Source organism: Podarcis gaigeae, assembly GCF_964106915.1.
Source record: "Podarcis gaigeae genome assembly, chromosome: 2".
Classification (NCBI taxonomy): Eukaryota; Metazoa; Chordata; class Lepidosauria; order Squamata; family Lacertidae; genus Podarcis; species Podarcis gaigeae.
Genome location: NC_139679.1, coordinates 95276470 through 95286447, shown reverse-complemented (window position 1 = coordinate 95286447; position 9978 = coordinate 95276470). Strand labels below are relative to the sequence as shown.

The 9978-nt window shown below is 45.8% G+C and overlaps 1 protein-coding gene across 7 annotated transcripts in view; it reads left to right on the top strand.

The window, feature by feature from the left end:
- The first annotated feature begins 600 nt into the window (after positions 1-600).
- Positions 601-9978, top strand: part of CHL1 (cell adhesion molecule L1 like) — a 223229-nt gene continuing 213851 nt past the window's right edge. For 3 of the 7 annotated variants that reach the window (XM_083723259.1, XM_083723255.1, XM_083723261.1), the window contains exons 1-2: positions 601-796; positions 2118-2276. The gene's annotated coding sequence lies outside the window, so the exon portion shown is untranslated. Of the gene's footprint in view, positions 797-1909; positions 2277-9978 lie in introns of those variants that run through there. The other 4 variants (XM_083723258.1, XM_083723257.1, XM_083723256.1 and 1 more) reach the window with 3 other exon arrangements.

Genomic DNA, 9978 nt, shown 5'->3' with positions numbered 1-9978 from the left:
TGGCTATTTAAAGTGGGTATTTCAAATGGCAATTCTCTGTCACTTGTTTTAGTACATCCCAAAATTAGCCCTGACAAATATCTCATGCATCCAAAACTGGATGCAGTCTACTTGTTCAGAACAAAAGGGCATTTATTTTACTTGTGTCCTGCAGAGGAGACGCCCCTGTATAAAGATTGCTCCAGCATGTCCTTTTTGTGGTGGTGGTGAAGTTGGGTGTTGAGGGGCATTATCATCATCATCATCATCATCATCATCATCGTTACTACATAGCTGATCAGTGTGCATGCCCTGTGCCTCATCTCCCCCCACCGTGAGAGGGAGGGGTCTTCTTCTCCCACCCCCATTTCTCAGAGTTCCTCCCCTCCACCCCACATTGTGGGGAACTTTCCAAGCAGCACTTCTTGGCTGTTCTCTCTAAGCCCATTTTCGCTGGAAGGGTGTGGCAGATACCTGAGGAGTTCAGGGAGGGGAAGTGTGAGGCACTAGCAACATGCCAGGACTGGACCTCTTTACCTTTGGGCAGAGGGAGGAGGCGGCTGGCATGCGATCCCTCCTATCTCATGCAGCCTGAGGAAGAGGGGGGGAGGAGTACGGGGGGAGTTGTGCATGCGTGCGCTTGTAGGGGTGTGTGTGAAACGATTAGAAAGCAGGGCACCAGTGCCAAGGGAGACCTTTCTCCAGCCATCTGATGCCTGGTGGTGCCCACTTCCCTCCTGCTTCGCCCCCCCTCCTCGTTTTCTCCCCTGTTGCAAGCAGCTGCTCTGAAGAAGAAGAACTCGGCTGCCTTTCCAAGGTACGGCGCGCTCCCGGAGGAGCTTCTTGTTGCTCTTGGTAACGCAGGGTGGTTCAGCATGGCAAGGATAGCTCTCTCTCTCTCTCTCTCTCTCTCTCTCTCTCTCTCTCTCTCTCTCTGTGTGTGTGTGTGTGTGTGTGTTCTCGTGCGGGAGAGGGTGATCTCAAACTTTACCACCCATTAGGGGATATTCGAATAACGATAACCCGGCGTTTTAGACACACACTTCTGCCCCCTTAATCTAGTTGGGGGTGTCTCCTCCTTGCGTCTGACTCCTTTTGAGTTAAGGGAATGATCATTTCATTCTATGTTTCGAGGCAGAAGGGAAACCTGGGAAGCTGGGATCATCTCTCCTTGTTTTGTGTCTTCAGGGAAAGCTCATTTAATTTTTATGGCTCAATGGGAGAAGTTCCACACCTGGCTGTATTTATGTGCATGTGTATTTTACTCGACATATTTGAATGTTTTACACACGCGCGCATTTTTCTTTTTTTAAACAAATCCAACATATAAATAATTGGGATGGTTATACTGTATATCAGAGTACTTTCACCACATTCCACCCCCCCCCCGGAAGACAGTGACCATCACTGGCCGTTTATGTTCAGGGAAGGGGTTTCACACCTGCTGCAGTGGGAGGGGGATCAGGTAAACCCTTCCCCAGCCCTCTGTTGCTCTGTAGATGGGGAAAAGACATTTCACTCTGGAAAGCGTGTGTGTGTGGTGCGCCCGGGAATGTTAAGGGGATGGGGATAATTCACTTTGATGGGTTAAACAGGGGCTCCTTCCCTAAAACCCATGATTCCCAGGTACCGGGAAACGTTCCTTTCATCATTCCAGGTCGCCACAGGGTGAGCAGGTCCCTCGATGCCCAAGACACGCATCACCCACCCACCTCTCCCTCCTTCCCTCTCTCACTCTTTCCTAGGGAATACTACCAGCTCTCTCTCCAAGCTTTGCAGCGGTGTAAAGTGGGGAGGGGGTTGGCTCTGGCTGTCTTTTTCCTCCCTTGAGCAGCAGCAGCAGCAGCAGCAGCAGCAGCAGCAGCAGCAGCAGCAGCAGTGTGTGTGTGTGTGTGTGTGTGTGTGTGTGTGTGTGTGTGTGTGTGTGTAGAGCTGGGAGAGATTTGGGAGTTTAGGGGCTCGTTGCCATGGCTCCCTTGAAGCTCTGCCGAAGGAGATATTGATGCCAGTCACGGAGGGACCCTTCTTCCTTTCTGCACGCTTGATATTTTCTTCCCTTCTTCTCTCTCTCTCTCTCTCTCTCTCTCTCCCTCTCTCCCCTCCTCCCTCCCTCCTCCTTTCCCCTTTTGGCGGAGCAGGCAAAGTGATTAATTTGGCGAGCCGGGACGGGGCTTCCTGGTGCTGCGCTCGCCTCCCGAGCAAAAACGGAGCCGGACTCCCTGGCAAACTCCTGCTGTCTCTTCCCGGAGAGGTCCACACGCCCCCCACCCCACCCCAGGGGCTGCCCAGGCTGCAAGGTAAGAGAGAAAAGGACGGATGAGGGTTGGTGGTGGTGGTGAAGGAGCAAAGAGTGTGAGAGAAGAGAGGGGGAGGGGCTGCTCGCTCCCTCTCACCTTGATGGGAAATCGATGGCCATTGGCTTCCTGGACGGAGCCAGCAGGCGACTCCGGGGCTGTCCAGGACGGGCAGGAGAGTGACAGGAGGAAGCCCGGGACGGGGTCTCCAAAATATGGGAATGGGGCGGCGTTTCTTCCCCACACCTTGAAATATGCAGAGATGAGGTGGGTGGGTGTGGCCGGAGCAAAGGCAAGGCTTACCTATGGCTCACCTGGAGGGCTGCATTTAAAACCGCGCCCCCCTCCTTCCCCACCTCAGTTTGCTTCCCCTGCCCGATGCCACGGGCAGTTTAACAAGTGCTTGGCTTGGCTTTCCCAAGGCATGGGTTGGTGGCGGGGTTGAGCGAGGGAATTTCCTAGGAATGGTGCCCTGTTGAGTGTGGAGCTTTTCCTGCGCGCAGGTGCGCTTGAGGCACCACCCCCTTTCTATCCAAGACAGAGGAAAGAGATGCTCTCAGGTTGTGGCTCTAACTCGTATTGCCAAAGTATGGGGCGTGGGGATTTCACGTTTAAAGTCCACCATCGCCTCTCAAGAGATCGATCAATTGTGCAGTCCCGGAAAAGGGGCGGGGACTCTCCCGTCCCGTGTGTCCGTGTCGCCTGGAGAAAGTTTGCATGTGGACGCGGTGCGGTGGAAACATCAGAGACCCCGTTTCCTGAGTCTCTGGGGGTGAAGGGGGTCGTTTTGTGTTTCTCGACATCGACAAGTGCGAATCAAAGATGTATGCTGCTGAATTTGAGGATTAGATACCTTTAGTTGTTTGTGCTATATGAAACACTTAAACCTCAGGGTTGTGGGTTTGAGCCCCACATTGGGCAAGAGATTCCTGCGCTGCAGGGGGTTGGACTAGATGACCCTCGTGGTCCCTTCCAACTCAATGATTCTATTTCATGCTGGATGTTTTGGATGCATTCAGTCTTGCAGGGCTTGGTTTGGTTTTCCAGTGGGAGCACAGCTCTTATTTATGGAGATAATATTTCATTCAAAAAAGGCCAGATGGTTAAATAAGTGTCCTCTTTAACTGAAGAACACCTGAGATGTTACGGTGGAATGCCCTATGAGTTAGAATGTTGGCAAAGCCAACTTCCTGTACATTGGACTGAGCTGCGGCAGGATAAACCCTCCCTATACTAGTCCCGCCTTCCCTCCCAAAAGCCACTTCCTCTCACATGCTTTCCTTTCTGGTAGAAGTTCCTTCCAGCCTTGAAGGCTCCTATGGGGAAGTAGAACTGGGCAATGGATCTTAGAAGGAAGAAGGCAGGGTGAAAATTTCACACCCTTCTGCCCCCTCCACACATGCTTTTTAGGAACATGGCAGCAACCTAACACAGGGTTGAGATGTTTGGGTGTATTGCCTTGGATTTGAAAGCAGACTTTCTTTTTTATAATAGAAAAGCAGGGTGGAAATCCATTAAATAACTCAAAAGAATTGGCTGCCCCTGAGAGTGTGTCTCAGACCACTGGATTGAATCCAGTCTCAATTTGTTTTTTATTTAATAGCAGTGAAAGGGAGGAGTGCACTGCCTATCAGAATGTAGTGCAGGAGGAGGAGGATAATTTTAAACCTTTTCTCCCCAGCCATGATCCTCATGCAGGATAAGGGTTAGAAGAAACAAACAAACCCTGCCATTGGTGCCAAAGAGAACCCCCTCTTGCCCAAGGCTGTGTCAGCAGTTTGTTGACACAGTGGTTCATTGACAACATCCTACACACTGTGGTCCCCATGAAAACTGCTTTCTCCTGCAGCACCTGCTATTAAATTTTAAAAACTTGGTGCGGTTGCTAATAGCATGTTTAGAGTCAATGTGTCAGTTTGGCCCTAATTTTGTCACACACCTGCTTGAAATTAGGGCGTAAAGTAAGCCATTAATAAAATCAAGTTCTGCTCATTTCAGTTGCACCTAAGTGGAAGTAACTTTAATCTGGATCATCTATCATATAGCTTGGTTCCCTTCTGATACTGTTGGACTACAACTCCCATCATCCCTCATTATTGGCCATGGTCACTGGTGGCTCTTGCCTTTTGGGACTAGGAGGATAGAAAGCAGGAAGGCCAACAGTAGGTGAAACCTGAGCCAATGACAGCTGGAGCCAACTTCTTCCAGGTTCCTCCCTGAGTTCTGCATGGGCAAAATTGAAACTAAGGAGGAGGAAGCCAGCAGCCAGGGCTTCTTTGGAGGACCACATTCAGCTACCAGGCTGGAAGTTCTCCACCTCTGACCTAATCCATCAGAAATCCATTTGCAGGGTGGTGGTCGTGGTGAATAAAAGTGTAGCCTATGTCTCAGCTTGATTTCAGTTTGGGCTCAGCTAATACAAGCTGTTTTCCAAACAAAAACTAGAGACTATATCATTCCTCCAGCCCCCAAACCATATTTCAAAATTCAGAAACCACACCAAGAGCAAGACAAGGCATGAATGCTTCCACTATGTGTGAGATCCTGCCTGCCTGCCAACCTCTCTCCATCCCAAACCTTACATGATGGCAACTTGAGTGAGTGTCTGCCTCAGTTCTTTTTGCAAATCTTTCCCTTCCTCAAAGGGCAGCAAATCCCTCACCTTCCAGATGGAAACAGTATAGCAAGATGTGTATGCCAGTGGGGAGGCTCTGCCAGTGACAGAAGAAGGAGCTTAGTTTCAGCTTCCCTCTTGATAGAAATTATTTCCCCTAATGCTTTTCTTCCTCCAGACATACAAGCCCTTGAACTCCTGCAGGAAATGACAGACTAGCCTCTCATTAGCTGGAAATGTCATTCTGAACTTCATTTCTAGAACCAGGAGACACCAAGAAGACTTTTCCAATTGTTGCTGGAAGCCCATACTGCCTGATGCACCATCATTCTTCTCCATTGTGGGGATGGGGAAGGGTAGATGACATCAGAGAGATGTCACTGATCAGGTTCTTCTTCAAGGGTTCCTTTCTTCAGGCATTTGATAAGAGTGCTTGAGGGGACCATTTGAATATTGGACCAGCATCTCTTTCCCACACATCCCTATTTCATTTCATTCTTAAGGTAACCTTGATGTTGAAGCAAAATGCCCAAGACTACTGGACTGAGGCATGCATATTTTTACAACGCTTTGGGGGCTAGCATTCTCAGGATAGTTATCTCTTAGAGAAAAGCACTGTTCTAGATAGTACCGCTTGAAGAACCATGTGGCTAATGGCCAACTGTCATCTGCTGCTCCTATCATAAGAAGCTCATATTTATCTGGTACAGAATATTGATTTTTCCAGATCACAAGTTGTGGCTGACTTATACATTTATGTGTCATTTCCTGAGAAGTTTTTTTCTGGTTCAGAAGGCAAGCCAAATGTCTAAACTATTATCAGCAAGGGATTCCTGGAGCATGTGAGTTTTGTGTGACAAAGCATCCCTGCTACCCTTTGAACCTCCCAGTACCAATACCAAGAGTAAGAAGCATGGCAACTATACCAGCCCTGAGACTATCATTTGGGTTAAATCAGGCCACAACTTTATTGACTACAGATGTAAGAGGTTTGGCATAGGCAGGAATCTGCATGTATCTGAGCTGCTGGTGCCCCCTTCCTGAAAATGAAGGTCTTTTGTCTTTTAGGGAATGAAAGAGAGAGTGAGGAGCTAAGAGCATGAATTGAATTGGATCGTGTGGCTAGTTGCTGGGAATCTCAACTGGGGAGAGTGTTGTGCTCAGGTTCTGCTTGCGGGTTTCCTATTATAGGCATCTGATTGGCACCTGTGAGAAAAGGATTCAAGGCTAGATGGGTCTTTGGTCTACTCTAGCACAGTTGCTTGGATGGTCTCATGAGGCAGGGGCTTGCCTGTTGAGTATGCCCACCTCAGTTCTGGTTGCAGCAGTTTGAGTAAGGGCACTAGTTGTTGCTCCAAACACAATGGACTAGTTCTTTCAGTATGAAATGAAAATGTTTCATTGAAACATTAATAACAGTCAATGCATTTGCATTGTACTTTGGGTATGTAAAAGTTTATTCACAAATGGAAGAGCATACTACCTACGTCATCAGTGACAGTAATTCTCTACTGTACTACTGTGCTGCCAAGAAATAAATAGTTGTATTCTTTATGAGGGCTTGCAATAAGAAAATTAGGATACTGTACATACGTTCAATTGTGGGTCTTTGGATTATAGTTTTCTATCCAACATAGTAGCTGTCACTCAGAGGAGTGCAATTATTACAGGCATTTAGCATGTGCTACGTTGATAATTAAACATAATGAGTGAAAACATAATAGCCCTGCTATTTATTCCAGAAAGCCGCAAGATAAGTATTCCTATAGATAAGAGATTATTTGCAAGCATTTTATGTTTATTTAGTGGAGTCTGAACTGCAGCCATTTTGTTTGCCACTGAAATGCTTAATGAATCACCTGTCATTGGATGGGAGCGGGCAAGCCAGCAAAAAGTAGCTTTAAGGTAGTCTCAAGGATGTTGTGAATAGTGGGCATGATAAGAAAGATTCTCTATTCCCCAGCTTTTCTTTATTTTTAATTTCCCCACTGGGAGAGGACAGGAACTATTGCAAAACAGTACTAATTACTCCAGTTTATCTCACATGTGTTACATTGATGTGGTTAATTATTGCTTTTCCCATTAGCAGTGTTTTAAAGAATAATGAATTAACATATCACATTCATCAAAAGAGCATCTACAAAGTTTATCTTCTCAGAGCCAGTGTGTTCTTGCGTTACAAGAAGTTACGGAGGTTTCCCAAGGAACAAAATGTATTGGGATTCCTTTACAAGGTGCTTTAGACCTTGATGAATGACTTGAATTGATCACCAACGAGTGACACAGGCAAACTATTGGTTGCTTAGCAACCTGATGTGATTCTACAAATTTTGGGTGCATTTCTCCTGCAAGTGAGGAAATTCTGTTTTTGTTAAAGGAGCACTTTTTTGTCAGTACAAAAGCCGCCCCAGCAAGAATACGTTACCCAGAGGAATTCTGTGCCACTCTTTGTAACAGAATATATTTGAAGGATAAAGACTGATGGCTGTTCGCTGGAAAACTGTGACAATCTGGAGCCATTCAAATGTTTCCAGTGCTTTATAATAAGTCATAATTGCATATTTGTCCTTTCTGAGTCAGACGTCTGCAGAAAGACAAGTAGCAGTGGGAGAAATCCCACCGGAGGGATTCATCCACTCTGTGCTTTTGAAATGGTTCATTCATGCTGTCTTGAAGTGTGAGGTCCTGCTAGGTCATGTTGAGTTACATGGTGTTTCATTATGAGTAAATGGAACATAGCATGGAGCATGCAGTTCAGTGATTGCCCAAATTATAACAGGGCAGCTTGGCACAGCTTGGGATTCATACGACATGGGACCTTAGCCGGCTAGTCCCAAGGACTGAGATTGATTTCTTGAATGACTCATCTTCTGTATTGTCTTCCCCAAAAGGGATGCTAAAGATCTAAATTTCAAGAAGAAAATGGGGTGCAATTGTGTAGCAATGCCGATTGAAGACAAAGATGGGATTTAAGGCAACTCGTCGGTTTCCACGGCAATTTGGACTGAAGCTTTGTTTAGAAAGAAGATAACTTTGTGGCTCGGCAAAACCATAATGACACTATATTTGAAACCAGTGCAGCTCGTTGCTATATTCCGATGGGATAACTGTTTAAGTGAGCCAATCCACATCTCTCTATCTATACCACATCCTAACATTGATTTTTAGGTAGAAATTCTATTACTTTCCGCTGGAGGACCTTCATTTGAAAAATGGCAAAATATGACCTTAAACACTAGATCAATGCTGCCCAACCAATTCTGGCTCATGAACAACAATATTGAGCAAGTAAGTGACTACAGGCTGCATAGTACTTTATTCCTTATCTACCCTGGAGGAGAAACAAAAGAATGAGAATCTCAGGAGGGGAGGGAGGTACATGGAATTCCTTTCTGTCCAACCTTTCCTTGACAGCTACATAAAAGGAATGAAGGAATGATCACACAGGTTCATTCAAGAAGCAGTTTATGCACTCTTGGGTATATTTCATGCAATTCTGCTTGTTTCAGGCTCCCCAAGAATACAGTATGGGCAGGAGCTGAACTAAAAATAAAATAAAGGTAAATTGAAATGATCCAGTGAATGGGTTGTCTTCTTTATAAAGGATGACTTTAATGATTATATTTTTTTAAAGTCATAAATAGGCTGATTTGTGTGAGAGGCACAAAGGCTGTTTTTATGCCTTGAGATGGAGTGGAGAATAGATAAAAGCAAGGTACTATCAGGCTTCAAACACATGGGATCATTCACTTTTAAGACAGAAGCTTTAAGAGAAAGGAAATGCTAGTTTACCTGGTTAAGCTAAATGGCCCGTGAAAACAGCAGTCTGAAGTACAGCATCCATATTTAGTGACAGTATATCTCCGGCTGTGAAGTATAGAAAGAGAATTTTAACACTGTTGGAGGGGAGAATTTCCACTTGCTTGCCACCCATCCCAAGCTCATATGATTTATTTTGATCTCAGAACATTAATGGCCGGGTGTGTGCGGGTGTGTGTGGGTGTGTGTGGGTGGGTGTGTCACCTACGATTCTCTGTTTGAAGGGCTGTCAGGTCCAAGATAAAGATAAAGAACTATAAGAAGAAAATCAAAGGCCTTGATATTGCACATGAAGAGTTAGTATCCAGACAGAAGAATAACCACTGGTCACAGTGGTTCCGACAGTCTTCCCCACTTTGGTGGCATGTTCTGCATTTACTTTTAAATCATAACAATGATTTATAATTTTCTAGCAATACATATGAATTAGCATATGCTAATTTACACGCTCTTTTTTCTTCTCTGGTGATGTGTTTCCTCTCTTCTTTTTGGGCACTGTGTAAGTGGATACTTTAGAGGCCAGTCTTTCCATATAAGAGTGGATTCCACCCTAAATGGCTCAGATCATGCCAAGGTTCTAGTCTAAGCCTGCACAACATGTGACCCCAAAAGCCATATGCAGTCTGCCAGCTGCAGATTAAAAACTACCTGGCAGGCATAACGCAAGCCTGGGGGCTGGGAAGTCAAAATTATTCAGGCCTGCTATAAGGTATTTGTATTGGTTTGTGCAGGATTACTGGCAGTAAGACATTATGTTTTTATTATTGGTAGATTTTATTTGAAACTGGATCCCGCCCCCAACAATTACAAAAATCCCAAATGCACATATATAGTATGGAGGAGGGTACTTGGCTTGGCATTAGCATACATAAAAAGGATCCCAGGAGTGTAGCTGATCACAGGTTGAACGTGAGTCAGCAATGTGACATGGTTGCAAAAAAGGTTAATGCAGCATTAATGGAACCAGTTTCCAAGTCAGAAAAAGTGCTACACTTGGAATACCGTGCTCAGTTCTGGGTGTTGCCCTTTAAGAAAGGTGTAGTCAAATTTGAGTGGGTTTAAAGGAGTGCAATGAAGCAGTATCTGTGAGAGAAGGTTGAAGAAACTAAGTTCAGCCAGAAGAAAGAAGACTGAGTGTTGGAAGCATAAGGTAAAGGAACCCCTGACCATTAGGTCCAGTCGTGGCCGACTCTGGGATTGCGGCGCTCATCTAACTTTATTGGCTGAGGGAGCTGGCGTACAGCTTCCGGGTCATGTGGCCAGCATAGACCT